At 36.8% G+C, this 24,335-nt stretch overlaps 1 protein-coding gene across 2 annotated transcripts in view; it reads left to right on the top strand.

Moving 5' to 3' along the window:
* LOC121740422 (peripheral plasma membrane protein CASK) overlaps window positions 1-24,335 on the top strand; it is a 318,557-nt gene that overhangs the window by 201,994 nt on the left and 92,228 nt on the right. The window lies entirely within an intron of this gene.

Raw genomic sequence — 24,335 nt, 5'->3', positions numbered from 1 at the left:
AGCCTGGTGTTTTTAAACAGCTATTTCGAGACAGACAATTCAATAATATTTGTGGCTATTAAATATCATGTAAAATAGATCTAACTTAACACCATGTAATAGTATTGACGTGGGAGAGCCATGCTTCGGCACGAATGGGCCGGCTGGACCGGAGAAATACCACGTCCTCACAGAAAACCGGCGTGAAACAGCGCTTCCCCTGTGTTTCGCCGAGTGAGTGAATTTACTGGAGGCTCAATCCCCTACCCTTTTCCTTTCCCTAACCTTCCCTATTTCCTTCCGTACCCTCCCCTATTCCCTTCCGTACCCTCCCCTATTCCCTTCCCTACCGCTGCTGATGCTGCGAGTGTCCATGGGCGACGGAAGTTGCTTTCCATCAGGTGACCCGTTTGCTCGTTTGCCCCCTTATTTCATAAAAAAAATAGTATAGAATTTGGCCTAATTTGGCATATTAAGCAATAAATAGTTGGATGACATTGAAATGACAGCACGGGTGTGATGGTGAAACAGCTGTTTCAACTTTCAACTCTCAACCGAAACTATTAGGGCCTGTCCGCACTGCGAATTTTAACCGCGCGAATTATTTACGCAATTCTGTAACACGTTGAATAATTCGCGATAGTAAAAGTAGCACGGTTGAAATTCGCAGTGCGGATATTCCCTTACTTAATTCGTGTCAAAATAATTATTATAATATCATCTAGTATTTATTTATTAATTGCAATTTGTCATTGTAGTATATTGATGAATAAAGACATGCCCCGCCTACTTGGGTAGGTAGTAGGGAGAGTGGGGAGTGATCGCTCGACTTCGGTCTGACGATCACTTCTTCTATCAGCTACGAGCCCAAGTGGTGGTGTTGAGTGATATAACAGTATTCTGTGTTTTACTCTCCCTATAAGAATGTACAAATTGTACAGTCATTACAGCAAAAATATACATAAAAAGAAGAGGCGTTTCATTTCCCTAACGGACAATCCTATTATACCAGCACCTAAGTCCAAGACAAATTGCTGTTTTATCTTCAGACATTTTTTTACCGCAATACGAAACTGTTTTGTGGTCATTGCACAGCAGAGGACATTCGCATTGCTCCACGTTGCGACATTATTTCAATGGCAGAAAGGTTTAAAGACGAAAGAGAGAAATGCCCCGACTGTGCGTAAAAAAAGAACTTTGACAAGATGATGGATTAAGCGCCAGTGCGTTTCAGTTATTACAAACAATCCCCTTTTAAGAGTTTTGTCAAATGAAGATGTTAGGCATCTTGAACTAAATGACGCAGCTTAAAAAATACGTAAGTTTGAGTTAATATTATTATAATACATAATTTGCTTACGCTCATGTCTATTATTATCATCCCCTTACTATTTTTAAGTGGTATCCATACTATTATTATAAATCCGAAAGTGTCTATTCGTCTGTATATTGTCTGTACGTAACATCTTCACGCCCAAACCGTTGAAACAATTTGCTGAAAATCTGAAATTTTGTATGGACTATGGAGATACTTTGAGTCCCGGAAAAACGCACGGTTTCCGCGTAATACTACTTTTGGTAACAGAGTAATTGCGAGAGTCGTCTAGTACATAATTCTTAATGTATTCAGTTCAAAATACAACACCTACACTTTATTCACCTAGTTGCAAAGGTTTTTGTTGCGGTATTTTCGTTATTCGCAACTTAAAACATTATAATATTTTATCTGAAGTAGTAAAGGCAATATTTTATGTTTTGATCATAATGACTTGACTATGTTCTTTTCTGGGACTCAAAGTATAGCCAATATTATAAGCCGCCGTTTGATTGAATTAGTTCAGCGCTCACCACCGCGGCGCTAGGTGCGTTTTGTTTACAATATGGCGTCAACTAACCGGTGGTTTGTGGTTGAATTAAGATATTTACAAGTATTATTGAAGAGACAGAAATTATGGGGGGACTGTATACGAGTGAATCAAAATTTTAACTAATATTCAAGTAGAAATTAAGGGAATCTTATGAAATGCATCACCAAGGTATTTATTGCAATTGTGTTCAAAATGAGTTAGAAATTAGAATACAATTGATCTGCTTATTATAATTACGATTGTGTAATAATAGCACTAAAGTAATGGTCACCTTAGTTTATTTACCATTTAACCAGTTGGCTAAGTGTCATCTGGCTGTAGTGTTGAACGTTGCAGTCAACCAGTTGGCTAAACGACGTATGCCGTGTGATTGAATGGCGTTGTTCAGTCAAAGTGCTATTGAATGGCTTTTTTAACCAGTCGACTGCGACGTCTCTATACCCAATTTCAGCAAGATCGGTCCAGCGGTTTAGGCATGAACGGTAACAGAACACAGATAGATACACTTTCGCATTTATAATATTAGTATGGATTAAACAGTATAACCACATAACAGCATTAAATTAACTAACCCCAAAACATTGTTCGAGTTAACACCCTACTCCCAACATGAAGCAAGTTAAAGCAAAACAACGTATAACTAATACACGTATACGAACTCCTGAAAGTTATGATGTTTGTTGGGGTAAATGGTAATCCTCCGACTCGGTATTCCGATGTTTTATCAATATTTAGTAGACCTACATTTCTGATGCTTACAGGTGAGATTTTTGACAATGTAGAGTAAGGTATACAGTATTTCTATGCTGCATATATGTATAGGTATATGTGCCCGCACCAACTAACCGTTTGGGGGCTACGCCGTGCAAACAAGCATAATATAATATATTTAGGTAACGATTTATTTAAATAGCCTGAGTTTTATCAAAATCCATTAGCGGGGCATAAATGCGTGACAAACTTGAAGATTTGTTTTCATTTTTAGTCTTGGTGAATCCAGTGTCAATTCAAAGATTTCTAGGAAACCAAAGATTATACTATTTTCGAGTGTGCTCCGTATTTTAAGATACTCAAGAACAGCTTTCAGTGAAAAATATTTTGTGTCATTAAAGACGTAGCAATGCTTAGGGCCTGTTTCACCACTTCCTGATAAGGCTATCCACCACTTAACTTGACAGATGAAGTATGGAGAATCTGTCAAAAAAGCTGTGAATAGCCTATTCGGCACTTTATCAGAAAGTGGTGAAACAGGCCCTTAGCATACAAAGCAATATGCAAAGCGATAAGTGATACTTTTTATTTATTTATTTATTTATTTATTTATTACAAATCACAACTATCATTACAGGTTAAAACCTAATACAATAGAGCGTTACTATTACTTACATAAAATTATATTCTAGCTTACTTGCTACACAATATGTGACCTTGGTGAACTCATTCAATGAGCACGTAAACAAATCGACCGTGTTTGCGACCGTGTTCAGCGTCCGCAGCGCCCGCGTGAGCGGGGCCATCCGCAGCAGGTTGGTGCGCGCGCGCGACACCTCCAGTAGCGGCGGTCGGCGCCGCCGCTCCGCGTACCCGTCCGGCACACTCAGTCTGGCTCCTTGCAGCACAGCTGGATTGTGCGTTTCACCGCGCAAAACTTTAACTACATAAGTAGCTAAAGCTACTTCCCTCCTAGCTTCTAATTTGTAATATCCGACCATACCCAGAACAAATAGCGTTGGATACAGTAAAGGGTAACCTGGGTAAACCCCGTACCTCTTGAGGTATATGAAACGCACAAATTTGTTCTGGACTTAACACAAATACAAAGAAAGCTACGAAAGTTTATATTGGGTTAATAAATACGATGTACAAACAAATGTGTTTTTAAATATAATATATTTTAAAAAATCTAAACAATCTGCTGGATCTATCACTCCGAAGTGTACTTCGCTCTCGAGACAAAGACCCGTCATATTTCATGTTCAAATGTTGTGACAAACCGTTTAGGCTCCAATCTCAAGAGTGTGCACACGCAAACATACAAACCCTATAACAGTACTATTACTTTCTTAAAATAAACCTATAAACAATATTGTAATATCTGAAATACACCCTCATGTTGGTTATGAACTTTGAGTTAGCTCAGTAAACTGGTGAAAGTTGTAACATGACTACAAAATTGACGAGTCATTCGCCACGAATTCTCATAAAAGCAACAAGTGTCAAGTGTGTCGCACAACCCTTAGTGTAAGTACTCACATACGGTTTTGCTCGATCGAGCAATCACGTAGAGTAAAAATCACGGCTCGGGCTTTCGTCCACACATTCAGCATTGCTCGATACTTTTACTCCCAATGTCTTACAAAAGATTCTCAGAAATGCGTAACCACTTTTTTGTTCAAAAGACAATGTCAAGTCATATATTCGTTATGTCATTATGTATGTGAGATATGCCTGCAGGCATCTTCGAAGTGGCAACGCGTTGCTACCGTAAACTTCCAATCTAGTTACGTTAGTAACATAGAATATCATTGTTTACTCCAGTTCGAAAGAAATTAGCTACGAATAATAAAAACTAGTGTCAAAAAATTTGTCAAGCCGGCTCGATTCGAGCCTTCAAACTGGCTCGATGCAAGCCTTCGAGCTGTGAGTTTTGCGGTCCACACGGTGGTTTTTGCTCGATTTCGAGTAAAACTATCGAGCAAAACTGTATGTGAGTAGTTAGCATTACACATCCGTAGGCTTTAAATGTGTCCACAATTGTCTCTTATGTATATGTCGCAGTCATCTGGTTGAATCTGCTATTTGTTTGAATGACTTGCGAATTTATCGAATGAATGAAACCAGATGACTGCGACATGTTGATATAAGTGATTTCGAATGTGAAGATTCATGTGTTTTCATTCTTTTTTTCTTTAATTCCTAAATAATGTTTTAACCATTCCATACGTTCCAAGCGTTTAGTAATATATAATCAAACGCTTGAAACGTATAATAGCCGTAATTCACGGTATTCGGGTGTAACCTTCATCCTCATAAGCCACCGGACATCCGGTTCGGCCCGCGTTATGGCCGCCAAGAAACATTTTGTACTTTTCCGCAACTTTTATTGCATACTAACAGATTTTCTCGCTAGTTTATTTTTTGGTATTTGTTTGTTTTATTTGATTTACTTTAAGTGATACTTTGAATGAAAATAAAGTTCGCAAATTGAAATCACAAGTCACTGCAGCTTTCGGATATATTTTGATACTAGATAGCGATGACGCCCGCAACTCCGTTGCGCCAATATTCGTTTATCTTAAATTTTTCTGAGAAAGAAGTATCCTGTACCCTTTGCAGGGACTCAAAGTACGAGTATATTATGCATACTTACCAAGTTTTCGCGGGTGAAGAGATAACAGACAGTCAGTCAGACAGACAGACAGGCAGATACACCGACACACTTTCGCATTTATAATGTTAGTATGGTAGTATCTTCATAATGCACACAACTATATTATAATATTATTGTGTATAAATTATTATAATTTATATTATGTTGTGCCTTTATGCAAAGATGAAGACTCACCGCAATTATCAGTTATAGACTACTGTGATTTCAGTTTATTATGGGAACCGGTTTAGTGTTTACTAGCCTATAGATACATAGGATATGTATCTAGGCGCGGTCACAAATAGTATAAGCGCGATCACCTTGTCAAAATGCGTCAACAAGTTATATTTAATATAATCTTTGCCGATAATCGATAATAATCGATTTGCCGCAAGCGACCGCGACCGACAAAACTTAAAATAAAATGCCACTTTATGACCATGGTTTGGATGTTATCTTAAATAGGTTATGCTCTATTAATCGTCGAGAATAATAAATGTCTGTAATCCTTTATAGTTATCATTTAAAGCTAATTTTGTCACATTGAAAGCCACCCTTTAGAAGTTTAGAGGGAAAGAGATATTTTTATAAAAATGTGTATAAATCTTAATATATCACAAATTTTTCCCTTCATTTCAAATGTAATTGAAGTTAGTAAACAGTAGAATCTCATCAGCTACATCAAATATTTGAAGATACACTAAATAGATTTAACGGCGATGCAATCCGCTTAACAATAAACGAAGACGGAGTTACGGAGTTGGAACTAAGTACTCCATGACGAAGTTATCCTCACTCGGAAGCCCAGGTCCAATTAGTTTCACGAATTAGTGTCCCAGCGGTTGGGCAGTCTCGTATGACAGTGCAGTGGGGTTTCCGAACGTGTGGGACAATTGTTTTGAGAGGTATGTAGGTTGTAGACTGATAAATTGTATAAGTACTCTACGGTCGAGAAAGGAAAAAGTTGGTTAGAGCTGTATGTCATAGACTATTATTTTCCGTGTATGTGCTACCAAGGCCGTATATTTTCTGTGGATTTCTTTTGTTTTCATCTCTTTTCATAGATATTTTCCTTCTATTAATTTTCGTAGTTAAATGAAAGTATAATATTTTATATTACTAATGGTTGGCAATCATCGTTTTTGTACGAAAAGGGGAAGATTTAATACTTTTTAGTTCACCTGATGGAAAACAACTTCCGTCGGCCATGGACACTCGCAGCATCAGAAAAGCTGCAGGTGCGTTGCCGGCCTTATTAAAAGGGAATAGGGTAATAGGGGAGGGTAGGGAAGGGAATAGGGGAGGGTAGGGAAGGAAATAGTGAGGGGATTTGGGCCTCCGGTAAACTCACTCACTCGGCGAAACGCAGCGCAAGCGCTCTTTCACGCCGGTTTTCTGTGAGCCCGTGGTATTTCTCCGGTCGAGCCGACCCATTCGTGCCGAAGCATGGCTCTCCCACGTCACATTCCTTTTCTTTCATAAGCACGTGCAGGATGATCTGCCAATTCTGAGAAACCCTTTATATTCCGTGAAAATCTTTGAAAAGTTTACACACTGTAAAACTTGAGTTGAAACTCTGTTGTATTGAACGTGATATCAATTTCATGTTAAAAGTTTATTACAAGTTAGCGTGAAGCCAGTCTCTTTAAAAACTTTAATGATAAAAGTTTAATTAGTGTATTCTCAGATGTTCGTTTAATGTTCAGATATAGCTTAGATTGACTGTTGGACACAGCCTCGTAGATAACCTGCGTATTTGCGTTTGATTGTGTCAAATAGAATACTGTGTTATAGGGACCTATCAGACGGAGAGCGGTCACGAGTTCAAGCATTCTGCGTTCGAGCGGTCAGTCACACAGGAGGAATTCTGACATGGTATGGAATACAACACAATGAACGCGAAACTGAACGCGTGACCGCTCTCTGTCTGATAAGTCATAGGTCCTATATATACGGATGCGCGAAAGCATGTTAATATGTAAAAACGCCAATGGTTTTACTTGAGGGACGATTAGGCGGTCGACTTATAATGAGGAAAAAGGGTTCTCAGCTTTTTCTTCATCCATTCGGTATACAGAGTGTTCGTCACATTTCTTTCGTCCTTTATTAAAAAAAAAACTACAAACATAAAAAACACAAAGGCTTATTCACTTTGATACCCACCGGTCACGTAGCTAATGCTCAGCTCCAGTATTAGAAAAACCATTGTAGCCATTCAGACGTTTGATGCGGCCGCCAGTGAACAAAATAATGAACGGCATTGTTGTACGTCCACTGTGCAGCCAATCTCAGATAAACTGCAATGCGATATAGCGGGATATAACTACGTTTATAACGGTTGTGTAACAGGGTGGAAGTGAGAGTGGTATTGTTAGTGGTGGTTCAGAGGTGGTGTATATTGGCTATCGAATATGATACAGCTTCGATTCAGTCTGAACCTACCAAACAGCAAAATTGTATTCTTGTTTTTTAAAACTAGAGATCGCCCAATGGTCGAAATTCGACCTTAGTGTCAACGACATTCGGACTACTACCTATATTTTGTAAAAAAAATATTGACTTTATCATATTTTTTCAACTCTGGTCTCTGGGACTCAGCTGATCTCAGACTGGCCGTGTAACCATTGTCTAACAGTAGCTAAGATTCAATGAAAAAAAACTATAATCCATTTTCAATTTGTCACCTTGTTGTCAATAAACTTCAACCATAAATAAAAGAGTATAATTCGTATGTATAGGCTTGTCACTCAAAAATCTGTTATTTTTCCTAGTGTGTGTGTTGTAGTGTGTGTAATGTTTTATATGTTAAAAAAATGTATGACAAAAGCATAATTTCAAAATAATATTAGCTCGATGCACTCCTTCACCATATAAACTATAACTGTGCAAAATTTCATTCACCTACGTTTCCCCGTTTTTCGTCAAAAGGGATACAAAGTTTTTGGCTCACGTATTAATATATAGATGACTGATCATTTTGAATTTTGAGGCGTTAGATGTTGATTTTACATTTTAAGAGTACCTACCATTCTGGAGATTTAAAAAACCGAGACTGCATGGAATCTATGTCGAAACCACATCATCACGTCATCATCGTTGTGAAGTTATCAAGCAAAAAATGACCTTTATTTAAAGTTAAGATAAGCTCGTATTATAATCCTAAGCCCCAATTTCACCAACGACTGTTAAAGTTAACGCTCGAATTAGTATCACGTTACCTCTTTCGTTTTTCTTATGAATGAAAGAGAAGACTTGACATTTTAACAAGCTGTTAGCACTAACAGACGTTGGTGAAATTGGGGCTAAAGTGCGCTTTTAGGCCTTAGACTGAACCCATACAGAACCGTATAAGGGCCTGTATTCACTTTGATTAGTACGAGTGCAGCTGATAAAAGCATGTGATTAGTATTAGGAGAAATTAAAAGCCTTGCACTAATCAGTCGCTGTCGACACTTACTTTCATCTGATTACTAATCACCTGTACTTATCATCTGCACTTATCACTAATCAAACTGAATACAGATTACAGGCCTTCGCATAGTCGTTTGCCTTTTGAAGCAGTATATCTGTCCATCTTTTTTTTGCGACTTCAGTGTGGGAAAAAGAAAGATAATTAACGCACAGTAATTAAAATGCAATTGAATCATTATCGAGCTACACGTAATGTAGAATCAGCGGGATGGAAAAGTGGGGGGAAATTCCACGACGCAATTTCCGCATCAGCAAAGTGTCACATTATGAACGCTGTTACGGCGAATTGACTCGAAACACATTAAACGATGAATTCTTTTGGAGTGATTAACAGACAAAAAGCCTTATTAAACTGTTGCATAGATTTTATCGCGGGTTTTGAGCGCGTTGACCGAACCGAGAAATTTCGTAACGAAAACAAACCTAACACCCCCCACTCCGACCGGCATGGGCACAGTGGTGCGGCGTTGAAAGCTTAAGTTCGGCAGACTTAGGCACGGTGTTTATGTGCTTGTGACTAGATAGGACTAGATGTATTATGTGAATTATAGTTGCATAAGTTGATAAAAAATGCCAGATAATTGTATGCATTATGCAATAGCATTTACCACGGCAGTCCCCGAGTGCCACATATTGTAGTTTTTTTTACTAGCTGACCCGTCAACTTCGTATCACTCTCCGTATAAACTACTCACCGTATAAATCTTTCCTGGACTTCCTGGGCAAATATTTTAAGACTAAAATTGGCGAAATCACGGCAAGGGACACATACACAGTGTCCCAGGGGGGACAAAAAAAAGATAAGAGAGAGAAATAAAAAAGAGAATTAAACAAATTTAACAAATTTATTAAAAAGAGAAACCTAACTAGTCGGAGAGTGGGTAACGCGGGTACGAAGCCTAGCCTCAGTCTATTTCGTAGTCTTTGGAAGTCACGGGTAGGGACACTACACTTATCTGGGTCAGACAGCGACTTGCGGGACTCAAATTCCTCAGGTCCCCTTTGACCTTGAGACAGGCGTAGTCGACGGCCAGCTGTTGGTAGCCGAGATGTTCGGGACCCCGTCAGTGGCAGCTAGTTCAGTGTGTGGTAGGTGCGTCAATCAGACGGCATGAACAGCACGTGGTCGGCTCCAGGCGACCAAACTCTGCTGCAAGATAGCAGTGGTCCGGACAGGGAAGTAGCAGCCGGAATAGAGCAGCCAGGATAGAGCAGATGTCCGGCCGTAAAGTAGCACAGTTGTCCGGGACAGAGCAGCCGGGATAGAGCAGAGCAGAGTAGAGTTGTCCGGGACAGAGCAGAGCAGAGTAGAGTTGTCCGGGACAGAGCACCCCTGGAATGTTCCGAACAAGAGTCTAAGAGGAGTGTTCACGCTGTTGATGACCCCCCGCAAGCACGTGTTCTCCACCCGAAGACTTCGAGCACGTGGTTGCGGAGTCCATCACAAACATTCATTTCACAAAATACTAGCAAATTTTAGAAAAAGCTTTAAAATACGTACGACAACAAAAGGTTAAAGAACTTTTGACAATGACAGCTATAACTAGGTCATGGTCAATTTTGTTATGACAAATAAAAGATAAAAATATTATGACCACGGTAAAAAAACTAATACAATTAATATTTCAAATAAAATGTACTTTACAAGGTTTAAGAGTTGAACTGATTACAAAAAAAGTTGAAACAAAGAAAGTTGACGAACACGTGGTCTGTCACCAAAAGAGATTTTACAATTTTGACAAAATACATAATGTTTTTTCGCCACACAATTAAATCGAAATACAGGAAAAAAGATGGATTACAAAAATAAAGGAATTAAAAGACAAATACCTTGGACAATTCCACAAACACACATTACACTCACTCACCTAAACTGGGGACCTTTTAAAAGGGAATAAAAAGGATTATGTACCGGGCTGGAGGGTTTGTATACCCTCGATCGATACTTTCTTAAAAGTTGACAAAGGCAACTGTCAAAGAGCAAAGGTGGAAGGACATTTTTTTATTAAAGTTATAAAAAATATATTTTTAGATATTTAAAAAGAAACAATACCCTTTATTTAATTAATAAACAGTCTGCTAAAAAGGAAAATATATGATAAAAATATAAGATATCTCAGCAGAGAATTAATCAGTCTACAACATTTGCTAAAAGATGGCGCTGCCAACCTCACTTTTTATTCAAACCATCGCAATCGATTAGATGTAAAGGTAACAAAGACGCCTAATAGATGTCGCTATGTGACATATCCATGTCGCTATGCGACAACAGTATTACACACCCTAAAGTAGCAGCTAACCTCAACGCGCGGCCCGCCGGGACTTTATCTGTAGCCTGCGTGATGTTAAACCATTTTGAAATTCGTGAAAAACGTGAATTTTTTTCTACTTTTAAATCGTTAATTTTGAAGAACGTTATTTTTAACCCTAAAAAAATTTTGTTGCGGCCCGTGACACATGTTTGTGGCCCCGGGCCCGTATGTAAAAACGTTTGGGGACCAAGGCCCTAAAGTATTATTTAACTTAGTTTTGCCACACCTTGTATACAGGTTGTAACAAAACATTGTGATAATACTTAGGGGTGTGTTGTGTTCTTTAAATACAGTTCACTGAAAAAGTAGCAGCGCTGAAGGAGCAATTTTTTTGTGATTTGTATGGGCAAGCTTCCAGCGTCATGAATTTTCCCATACAAAAGTTTAAAAAAACTCTTTTAACGCTGCCACTTTCACAGTTAATATACACGGGACCCATACACCCTGTAGGATGAAAACATTTTAAGCCGGATATAGAAGTTACGGCCTATTTACAGCTAGTTTGCTGACAATAAAAGTCTCAACACACTATAAATCAGTGTACATACTACGGACTAATATTAATTTCTTATCCGCCCCTGGATTAACCGAATTACACAGGCTGGGTCACTGCCAACTCCATATGCATGTGGCACGCTCTGAATAACGACGTCGGCCACGAAAAAATATTTTCTACGAGATAATATGGGAAAATGGATAGGCTGGCTGGCTAGAATTACTGTCTATTAATTCTACAAGTATGAAGTCATAATGATGTATCAAATTATGTAAATTGGTAAGTATATTGAACTTAGTAATTCTGATGAAATAACATTAATCAAGTACGAGGTGCTTAAAAACCTCTTTGGCTATATTTTGTTGCGACCATTTTGTTTTACTTCAAGTTATGCGGACAAGTTGTACTTTATTCGAGGTATGGCAATTGATTTGGACTCCCGAAATATGAATAGCCAGCCGGTAGGACGGTTACGTGTCTTAGGGTGAGTTGCACAAACTTACTTTAACTATAACAAATTGTCAAATAAACTGTCAAATCCTTGGTTAAAGTCAATAATGTACGCCATATTTGACGATACCCTTAACCGCTCAATTTTGCTCGGCTAATGTTAAAGCTAAATTTGACATAAGGTTTACAGTGTTGCCATAACAAATTATTTTATTCCTGTCAATTTGTATAGATAATTCATTTTTATACTCTCAACCCCATAATTTTTGCAACAGACATCTGTCAAATTCTGTGGTAATTTTGACCATAACTGTAACTATAATAAAGCCTGCGGTGCAACCCACCCTTTGCAGATATTTTGCAGACTGCAACCATTCATACAGTTGTCACGCAATCGGTTATTACTTGTTTAAGAAACTCAAATCATACGACGACAAGTAAGCAACAGGCATTTGACAGCAGAAAATACGAGCTTTTGCCCGCGACTTCGCTCGCGTTAAGAAGTATTATTATATACAAACTTTCATCCCCTATTTTAATCCCTTGGGGTTGGAATTTATCAAAATCCTTTCTTAGCGGATGCCTACGTCATAACATCTACCTGCATGCCAAATTTCAGCCCGATCCGTCCAGTGGTTTGGGCTTTGCGTCGATAGATCACCATGTCAGTCAGTCACCTTTGAGTTTTATATATTATATAGATTTAGAGGAGGCGCCAGAGGGAAGTGAGTATACAAAATAAATATTCCATTTGCGTAAAAGAGTAGAGGGGGTAAAAAAGACCAAAAAGTTTACCGGCAAGATTATTCTTTGACCTTGAAGTGAAGAATCACTTAAATCCGTTGGCGAAAGTCACTCATATTTTGCATGCTCAACTACCTCTGTCGCCCGCTTCAATGAGGGTGTTTGAAATTCTATTTGCCACCAGGTGCCGCTATGTAACCTTAGGGCCTGCTCTCAAACGCGTTTTGCGTACCTATTCGCAAGATACATGATTTTCCTAACGAATAGAACTGTTAATTAGAATCTTGAGATTGCCTCACCGAGATAGCTTCACGCCGTCTAACGAACATACTATCAATAATTGTAGTCTAGATTGAGAGAAATGCAGCAGATTTTCGGTGAAGATTATCTTGATGGACGTTGACCAGCTTATTTCGCTTAGAAGTTTGAAAACTTAATTTCTAAAAAGAAAAATATGTATTGACATATTATTATAGTTTTCTAAACATATACCTACTAGTAAGATTTATTTACAAACAAAATGAACTTCATATCACTTCCCACGACTTCTACAAATATTTCAGGACTAAAATTAGCAAAATTGGTTAAGCCATTCTCCAGTTGTAGTGAAACTTACAAAATCGAAAAAAAAAATTATACTTACTTAGATATTAATTTACTTACTCACATATTTAAAAAAATACTTGTTGCAAAACTAACCTTCGCTTACAACTAGTAGTTAAACGAAAAGGGATTTATATAAAAATCCGTGCCAAGTCTCTGTTTTCTTATAATGGCGACACTTGAAACTTGGAACTAATGATTTAAAGGCTGTAAAAACTCGAGCAGTTCCCGTTTTAATGATTTCAAAAGTGTAAAAGCAATTTTGCTGTAAGACCTTAATTTACATTTAATGGTGCTTTTTACTGCTGTGCTTTTACATTTGCACCTACATGTTTGCTTTTCACACCTACAAGGATAGTTTTGACGCGTGGATGACATTGTCATAGGGTCGAGGATGCGATCTTAAAGTCCAGGCCACAACAATGCGTTTCGGCGCCGCATCGTAAAAATCTACTACGTCGCAGAACGCATCATGGAAATTTGCGATGCGTCAGCGACATTTCCGATAAAAATACGTTGTAACAACGCGTCGCATTTCTGTGCAATGTTGTTTTTGCGATACGACGCCGCAACGCAGTGTTGTGGCCTGGGCAGGGCTCAATATACACCGCCGAGGAATGGAATGGAAGCGACTTTTTGCGCCGGCATAAATTAAGCCAGATATTTAAGAATAAAAAGCTGTCTCAAATTACAGTTTACAAGATGGCGGCGTTAGTGTTTCGGTCACGTGCCTACATCCTTGTAGAATTGTATTTCTACATATTGTACGCAAATGAATTTGATCATGGATGACTATGTACTGACTAAAATATTCTTAAAACATCTACGAATAATAAAAACTAAGGAATCGTAACTCCCATACTATTACCGTTTTAAATTTCGTTCCTTTTGATCTGTCATGTAACGTCAGCCTAGTACCGCTCAAGGTCACCTAAATATTGCAAATGTATTGCAATGTCACGTACCTAAGGTACACTTTTTTGACAAGTATTGTGGAGCATGTTTTTTGGCGGAGTTACTTTTCCTTATTTTTTTTATTCGTAGTAAAACATAAATGATTTAAAAGTTTTTTACACAACACCTGTTTTTGTTTCAGGTAATGACGAGAAAGTAATGTTCTATTTCATTAAAATCATGAAAATCTGTAAGTAACAATCAAGTTTACTACCTTTTACATTTTGCCTTACCTTTCACAGTATTTTAGCCTTTAGTTAGATATTATATAAAGTACATAATATGTGAAAAGGGTGAAAATTGTAAACCCAAGTTGTACCTTATTAAAAACAATGCCATCTATAGAATTTTCCCTGAACTTCGTAACTAAGCGCCATCTATGTAACCACGTCGTTAGTGAACGCTCTCTACGTGCGCTACGTAAAATGTTACAAGCCTACAGGTTCACCCTGCTCAAAGTTGCTATGTATTTACTACAGAGGGCGGCTCGTTCTGTGTTCAAGCTGGTCTAAGTACCTTCGAGAGAATCAGCTAGATAGGACGGCCGAGCCGTAGTGAGGTTACTAAATAGGAGGGCTGAATGTGAGTTATTACTTTCTACGTAACGGCGCCCTTAGTGGCAAACAGTGGTAACTATTATAATAATTATAACAATATCTATGGACGCTTCACGCCACGTCAGTCTGGCCCCGTGCTGATGCGTGATGCGTGACTATAGTCTGTCATAAAGTGGCATTTTAATTGAATTTTTCGGAACGAAAAAAGATCGGAACGGCACCTTAGGTTTATTTCCACAGTTTGTCCATACTTTCGCATTTCCGCTGGTCGCCGTGCTAACACTACTGAAGGACTTGTGTTACAGGTACCAGACAACGGAATTATATTTAATACTTTTATACTATACATATATTTAAGATTTTTATTACATCATACACATATTTAATACACATCCAGACCCGGGAAATTGAAAATTTCTGTTCCGTCGGCGGGATTCGAACCCGCGACCCCCGGCTTGAGCTGCTACACACTCAACCAATTGAGCCACAGAGGTCGTCAAACACTAAAAACGCAAGAAGACGATGAATACATACGTAATATGTAAACACGTAGCTTTTCCTAATTACTTTATAAGAAATATCTTTAACTAACCCAACGAATTGCGCGCGAGAAACCGCTGAAAATTAAATATGATTATCACAATTTATTTATTTATTTCAAAGGCACATCTACAACATAAACACAATCAGTACAATCAGTTACATTACTCAGATTAAGGGTTATGCGCTTATGTCAATTATAGATATGCACTACATTGTTATTACAATTCAATATATACATCGCCAGTACAATTATATAAAAAGTGAAATCAGGTATATAATTGATCCATAAAAATAAGTAATGTTTTTGTTTAAATTTTTAAAATTCAAAGTAAACTTACTTAATAAATTAAAATAAAACTTAACTACTAGAATGCCAGTTTATAAAACAATAATTCATCGTAATAATAAAGTTAAAAATTTACTTACTTATCTAAAATGTCCCTTACAAGTTACAAGTTAAAAAATAATAAGGTGTATAAATTTTATTAAAAAAAAAAACAATAAATCACAGACAAAGATCATAATTAAGTACATAATGTCAAAACTCAAAACTAAAAAAAAAAAACAATTGACTATACAAAGCATTAGTTTTTAGGTTTTCCGTATAATATGAAGGTATATCCGTGTATGTTTTGCCATATCTAAGCGGATGTAAAGATACCGAGGTTGGAATTAGGCTGTTAAGATTGGAAACGCTTCAGGGTCTACTTTATAGGTCTTTTATGTTCTTTGACGATTGGGGATTATGGTATAACTTTAGTTCCTTTATTTAGCTCGATATTGCGATAAAAGATTCCGGTTTATAAACCGGAATGGTTTATACTTAGATATCTCAAAAATCCCTTTTCATATTCGACCATGACGCGTTGCGTCCAATAGTTTTTACTTTTTTTCAAAAATAGCGAGAGTTTCATTTATCAAATAAACTAAATATGTGTAATAATGGGTTCGTGTCGTGAATGAAAGGACTAATTATTAAGAGGGTGAATAAAGCAAAAAATATAACATCGTTCCTGTCTCTTCACACTTACGCCCGTCTTTCATATGCCAGGTGAAAAAGAACGACGCGGAATCAGCACCAAGTACGTTTTTTTTAATAGCTCTATAAAAATACAGCATTTAAAAATCCGCTAGTTCAGTCTCTCTGTAATCTTATTTTATATAATAATTTACTTATTAAAATATTGACTCAGTTGAATGCATCGTTTTGAAAAGAAATGAAATAGTCGTGAAGTTTATATAATCCTTGTGTTTTTTTGCATTTGTAATAAAAGTAGCATGGATTGTTATAAAAAATTTTTGATACTATTATATCAAAGTTTCATAAAACTGTCAGGATGAAATAAAGCGTTGCATTATTATTTCATTTATTTAAATTATAACTTCGATATTTACTCCAACCGTGACCCGGGTACAAAAGTGTAACTTCAATTCAACGCTATTGCATTTTCTAAGCGAAGTGAATATTTATTTTTGCTCTAACGAAGTACGACTGAGCCAGGTGTATTTATTTATTGCTAGCGTCGCGCTGCATACTGATTATGCGCTCGAAAATTGTTGATGTTGAACCCATATTCGGTAGAGCTTACTAGTTCTACTAGTTGAAAACGGCTGAAAGTTAAGACTTAAGGCGCTGTGGTTGTTGCAACTACGTAAAATGAGTTTTTTAAATCATGTTTTTTGTAAAGAAAATGTCATTATTTAAGTATAAAAAAGTACCGTTTTAAAATTGAGAAAATTTCCTATACGCAAAGGTCTGCTCGATAGAAAAAAATCTCAAAGATTCATTTTATAGCTAAATTACACACTTTCTAGTAAAAACAAAAAATGAAGTACATTTGTCGTAACCTAACCTAAACGATTTTATATATTTGATTTGTGTAATACTAAAATCAAAAGGTTTTTTTCTCCTATTTCCTATTATCAAGGCACGCAGCGAGCGCGTAACCGCCACTGTACAAGGCGCGCTGATATGAATGTTATTTTAATGTCCTGTACGTCGATATTCGTACTGACAGACATCGACCTGCTTATTTTAGGGACTAATGGGCCTTAAGCGCATATTCCTACCTACGCGCATATGCTTACTGCAGGTTCTTCTAGCCTTATCCAAGTCATGCTAATGAATTACTCAAAGAGAGAGTTAGAGAGGCGTAACCTAAGAGATTTCTATTTACAATTTACAAAACACAGAGTCAAAAACAAAACATAAAAAAGGTATTTAGATTATTTGCCGATGTCTCATCGGCAAATAATACGGGGCGTTGTAGTAAAAATTGTTCTACGATGAATAAAAGTCCATAAACTCTGATGGCCTTTGCCCGGCAATGGGATAGTATAAAAAAACTGTAAGATTAAACCAAGTTGACAGAGCTATTGTCCGTGTTTCCGAGATGTTGATGAATCTATAACATAATTATATGAATCCTCAAAAATTTTGATAAAGAACTCTCCAGGTTGTTACGCGATTGCCCTTTATATATTACTAGCTGTCCCGGTGAACTTCGTGTCACTTTAAAACCTTCCCTGGACATCTACGAATATTTTAAGACTAAAATTAGAACAATCCGTTAAGCCGTTTTCGAGTTTTAGCGTTACTAACACAATTGAAAATCCATTTTTATATATAAAAGTGTTGTTTTTAGACTTTTTCAGGAAATTTAATAATTTTTTTTAGAATTTTTCTCTCCGTAAGAACCATCCTCGTACTTCAAGGAATATTTTAAAGTTTTCCGCTTAGCAACACATTCAGCGACTCATTTTTATATAATAGATTACTAGCTGTCCCGGCAAACGTTTGTTTGCCATATAAAGTATTTCGCCCGTATTATTTTATTGAAGTGACTAAATATGTCACCATGGCAACGTCCATCGCTATCCCGTCGCACAAACAATGGTCGCCGTCAGTCTCGAGTTGTAATAATTTACTATTGTTTATTCAACAAATGCATTTATCAATATAAAAAGTACCCAGTAGCCGATTCGCAGACCCACTGAATATACATATAAAATTTGGTTAAAATCAGTAAAGCCGTTTCGGAGGAGTACCTACGGCCTAACATTGTGACACGAGAATTTTATATATAAGATTTTATTCCTAAAACTGCCGGCTAGATGTCTCAAAACATATTTTATTTCGTCTTTTCATCAAACGTTGTATCCTAAACTTATATACCATGCAAAATGATGTCACGGTCACCATAAATTTACATATTATCAGAGCACCGATTTCGCTGACTAGAAGATCTTCAGACAATGTCAACAACGCGATTACGGGCTTTATCGAGAGCTTTTTGAAAAGCTCTGTTATAAGCGGCACACTGCCTTGCACTGTCTTGTCCATAAATATTATGTACGTTAAAAAAAAACTACATTTTTTGTCGTTGATCGTTGGTTTTGTAAAACGATGAATTGTTACTATTTGATAATATTGAATTTGATTTGGTTATGTTATGAATATTTTAAAAATGTATATTTCTCAGTTTTATTAAATGCATAAAATTTGATTTCGCGTAAGTTTTCGTGTTTCGAGGAATATTTATTTTACAAAACAATCGTGCGACAATATTATGTCGAGTTCAAGAATCTATTTTGAAAGACAATCGTAAAATATCGACATCTCTTTTATCACCGTCTAAGATTGGTTGAAAATCGTGTATTGGAATGACCTGTCTGAATTACTGAGGTTACGACCATCAAACCTTACCTATAGCTAATAAACCTAAGTACCTTTAACTAGATGAGAGGTTATATTAAATTGTAGTGGACAGTTTGAAGACAAATCGTCACTTCGAAATGTTATCTATCTTAATATATATATTTCTTGTGTGCGTGTGTATGTGACTGAACTCCTCCTAAACGACTGGACCAATTTTGATGAAATTTTTTGTGTGTGTTCGTGGAGATTCGAGAATGGTTTAGATTTACAGTTTGGTCTACTGGAAAATGTTTTTTAAATTAATTTCTTATTTATAAGGAGTTGTTGATTTTGGAATGTTTTACATTAGATCCGGCGGACGGCGCTATCATCGCATTCAATAATATTCTATTTCAATTTTAGTTTGTCCTGACAGATGGTGCTACGATTAATTTGAAAAAAATTTTGTTATTCAATTCATGTGCTGATTAAAATATTAAATAAATAACACATAGGCTACAATTTTAACCGACTTTCAAAATGGGGGAGGTGTTATGTTCGTTTTCTTATATTCAACGATTACTCCGCCGTTTGTTAACCGATTTTCAAAATTTTTCTTTTGGTATATAGGCTATCATCCCAATTTGGTATTATATTCAGAAAAGTGGTGATCTGATGAAGGATCCATAAGTAATCGAGGGAACTCCTCAAAACTTATAGGGAAACATATGGTGACTTCGGTTTCGTGAGAAGTATTCTAAGCATATGCTACCAACAAGTAAAATTTTGCACCGAGATATACCTGGTATACCGTGGTTCGGAAGGTGCTGAGAGAATTCCTGATTCTTTATAGATACAAGTTTGGGAGTTTCGGCGTTGTTTTAAGAACAGAAAGCATATGCTACTATGCAAATTACATTCTTCAACATCATCATCATCATCATCATCACTACCATATTATACCATTTCATAGTCTTTTAGATCGAGACTCGAGTTTGTCAAGCGATAATTAAAAAAAATCTATATCTACCTAATATTATAAACCTGAAGAGTATGTTTGCTTGAACGCGTCAATCTCAGAAACTACAGGTCTGATTTAAAAACTTATCTCAGTGTTAGATAGATCATTTATCGAGTAAGACTTATCATTTATCGAGAAGGTTATATTATATTACTAGCTGTTGCCCGCGACTTCGTCCGCGTGGACTTCAGTTTATAGTACTTTATAGCGCGCGATGTCAACAAAATTGGTGTCAAAAGCTTTTATAAAAAAACCCTGGTACCCCTTAAATCAATACAGCTGTGCAGTGTGCACACAATAAGTATTTCATTTTTTTATATTAAACTTTATATTTTATGCCAAATTTTAAAGCTTATTTAGCCCTCCGATTACACAACTTTACCCATAAACTATTTATCATTGATAGATTTAAGGTTACGTCACTGCACAGATAAAGTACTGAGTTATTTAATACCGTAGAATAGATATAACAATCGAAAAAATCGAATCTTAAATGTAAGATGATACCACGTCTTATAGGAAGACTTTTGAGCAAGCGTCAGCGCGATGTAGAAGACGCACGGCGCCATCTATTATGAATTGTTGGAACTAACTTAATTTGAACAAATTTACGCATTTTCACCCCCTTACAACCCTTTTTTCCAGTAAAAAAAGTAGCCTATGTCCTTTCTCAGGCTTTAGACTATCTGTATACAAAATTTCATTACCATCGGTTCGGTAGTTTTGGCGTTTGGCGTGAAAGCGAGACTGACAGACAGACAGACAGACAGACAGAGATACTTTTGGCGTTTGGCGTGAAAGCGAGACTGACAGACAGACAGACAGACAAAGATACTTTCGCATTTATAATATTAGTATAGATTATGTGCACACTGCACAGCTGTTTTTGGGTATTTTGATTAATTAAGGGCCGCGCTACACCGGAATGGCAGCGGCGAGGCGAGCACTTTCAGCGCTGCCATTCCGGTGTAACGCGGCCCTAAGAGGGGTACCACTTACCAGGGTTTTAAAACGTTTTTAAATTTGACACAAATTTTGTTGACACCGCGCGCTATAAACTAAAGTCCACGCGGATGAAGTCGCGGGCAACAGCTAGTATAATATATAAAACTCAAAGGTGACTGACTGACTGATTGACATAGTGATCTATCAACGCACAGCCCAAACCACTGGACAGATCGGGCTGCAATTTGGCATGCAGGTAGATGTTATGACGTAGGCATCCGCTAAGAAAGGATTTTGATAAATTCCAATCCCAAGTGGTTCAAATTTCAAATAGGGGATGAAAGTTTGTATATATAATAATATTCTTAACGCGAGCGAAGCCGCGGGCAAAAGCTCGTCTAATATATAAAAATAAGTCGGGTTTTCCTTCCTGACGCTATAACTCCAGAACGCACGAACCGATTTCCACGGTTTTGCATTCGTTGGAAAGGTCTCGGGCTCCATAAGGTCTGGAAAATCATTTTATGGCAAAACAACGATTGCCGGAACAGCTAGTTATCTCTAAAATACCAATATCACCAAAAAATTTAAACAATTGACTTTTCTCATATTTTAAGTATGTGTGCTATAGCTGCTGATCGCTCATATTTTACATCAGCACCGTGCGCGCCATACGCGTCGAACGCACTGCGTAGTATAAGGGTCTAAACATATTTATACATAAACGCGTTTACGCCGCGTTTAAATTGCATACAAAATACGGGCCGAATACGAGGGGTGACATAATATTACGTCGCGTTTTGTATGCGTTTGACATTTGTGGCGAAAATTACGCCGGCGTAATTCAGCCTAGTGTGTTTAGACACTAAGAAATAAGGCGTTAAACTATAATATTACATACATATAAAAAATATTTATGTAATATATTTGTACAAATATAAAATTATTTTCATAAATAGCAAATTGTTTTTGCTCTTAAAATAGATGGAGTTTAAACTAAATATAGTACAAAGTGATAAAAGTCTTGCCATTCGTTTTATTACTCTACAAACTGTTAACTGATGGAAAATATTAACAAAGACTAACTACAAGTTAAGCTATAAAACGCAATTGAAACGATTGAACTATACAAGTTGTAATAAATTGCTACTTTGAACTCATTTGTTTAAATAGTATAGCTGTTTGCTTATTTTGCTGTCGTAAAATTATAAGAAATGAAAATTTAAGTTTATAACATTTGTGCGTATTTTGCTTAAAATCTTAGCATTTTAAGGCTGCCTTTCCACCAGAGCTGAACGGAGCTTCATTGACATGACTTTGCCATTACATCGCTCAGCGCGGCGATTGCTATTGGTTCTCAAAAACACATTCCTCGCAACACAGCTCCGCTCAACTCTGGTGTAAACGCAGCCTTACGCAGGGAAACCTATAAAAAAGATTTTATTTATTTAGATTTTCTGAACATCATATAGAAACTGCCGCGAAGGACACTCGTATTACTAGAGAAGTTACACATGTATTGCAATTTGATTTTTTGTTCCTGGCCTGCTCCTTGGTATTTCTAGATTCTAGGTTGGTTGTGCTGGGTTTCATAGTTGCCGCAACTTTCAGTAGTACAGAAGATCCTGCGTCTGGGGAGAACCACATACCAAGAGCACCCTAAACTGCTGGAAATGCGCCAAGCATTTCCTATATGAAATAAGGTGTTTCTAAGTTGACGAAACCGAACCTATACTTCAGTTGCGGGTGCGCAACTACGTTGCACCAAAAGTCGTTTATCGCGCGGGAACCGTACATTTTTCCAGGATGAAAAGTATCCTATGTCCTTTCCCGGGATTCAAAGTATCTCCATACCTAATTTCAGGTAAATCGGTTCAGTGGTTTGCGGCGTGAATAAGTAACAAACAAACGGACTTTCGCATTGATACTATTAGAAGAATTACCTTTAACTAAATATTACTAATCTGCAAAAACTAGTATTAGCACGAACAATAACAATTAATCTCAATCAATCAATTAATTAGTTATTAAATCTTCAAGATTTAAGTTACTCGCACGATCCTCACATCTATTAATATTAATGTGATATTATCATTGCATCGTCAGTAACATCTATTAAGTTACTCTTAGGGCCTGTTTCACCACTTCCTGATAAGGCTATCCACCGATTAACTTGAAAGATCAAGTATGGAGAATCTGTCAAAAAAGTTGTGAATAGCCTATTAGGCACTTTATCAGAAAGTGGTGAAACAGGCCCTTAGTATAATAAAAACAAAAATGACATCCTAAAAAATAAAAAATATAGTAAGTATTTAAATAGTATTCAAAAATACCTCAAATATGATATGGAGTATAATATTAAATACTTATCAACATTTAAAAATGTACATGAAAAAGTGTCTCTAACTTCAACTTCAAATCTCTATGATCAACTAGCGAAAACAATTTTAAAGTGGAAAATCACTGGCTATTCCCCGCGGAGAGGAGAATGGGCACAACGCTTTATTTCACGCCAACGCTTATTATTTACATAATGTATACATTATGCTGAATCTAGACCAGAGATAGACTGAATTTAGACCCGTCCTAGCACAAAATTATAGGCTGGAAAGTTAAATTTCGTCGACATTATAGTAGGGAGTATTATTTATTAACTAAACGACGCCCGCAACTCTTTTACACATAAGTTTGTTTATCGCGCGGTAACCGTAAATTTTTCCGGGAAACAAAGTATCCCTTGTCGTTTCCCGGGACTCAAACTATCACCATACCAAATTTTATCATAATCGGTTGAGCGGTTTAAGAGTGAAGAGGTAACAGACAGAAACACATTCGCATTTATAATATATTGATTGCAACTTGCAAATAAACTTTTATGAAATTTCCCATAAAAACTTTTAAGAACTGTTCATTCGCTGCGCTAAATCCCACATAATATCATAAAGATGGAGAAGTGCAATATTTTTATGGACAAAGATAAACTACTCAATCCAATCACAGTGTAGAGTCAAAAGGTTAGCTCGATTCTCAGAAGCGATTTTCACAGTGATTTCTTCGCAGATTTTTCTATTCATTTATGAAAGCGTTCATCTGAGTATTTTTATATTGAACGCTATTCCCCTAGCGCGGACAGGATTTGTTTACGTTTTTTATAATAAAGAGTAGATACAAAACACGTACAAACGTACATCTAACGAATATATTATATCGGTAAAGACGGTGGATATTGGGCAGTAATGAACGTTTATACGGGAAAATGTCCAGGCGTTTTTGGTATTTATAGATATTTATGTGCATTTGGTCCATCTTCATCATACGATTACTTAACTTTAATTAAATGAAGATATTGACATGAAATCCGTTAATCATTTGTCAAAATCTTCAC

This window comes from Aricia agestis, chromosome 3 (assembly GCF_905147365.1).
Source record: "Aricia agestis chromosome 3, ilAriAges1.1, whole genome shotgun sequence".
NCBI lineage: Eukaryota > Metazoa > Arthropoda > Insecta > Lepidoptera > Lycaenidae > Aricia > Aricia agestis.
Note: the sequence above shows the minus strand (reverse complement) of the source record. Positions and strands in the feature narration are given on the sequence as shown.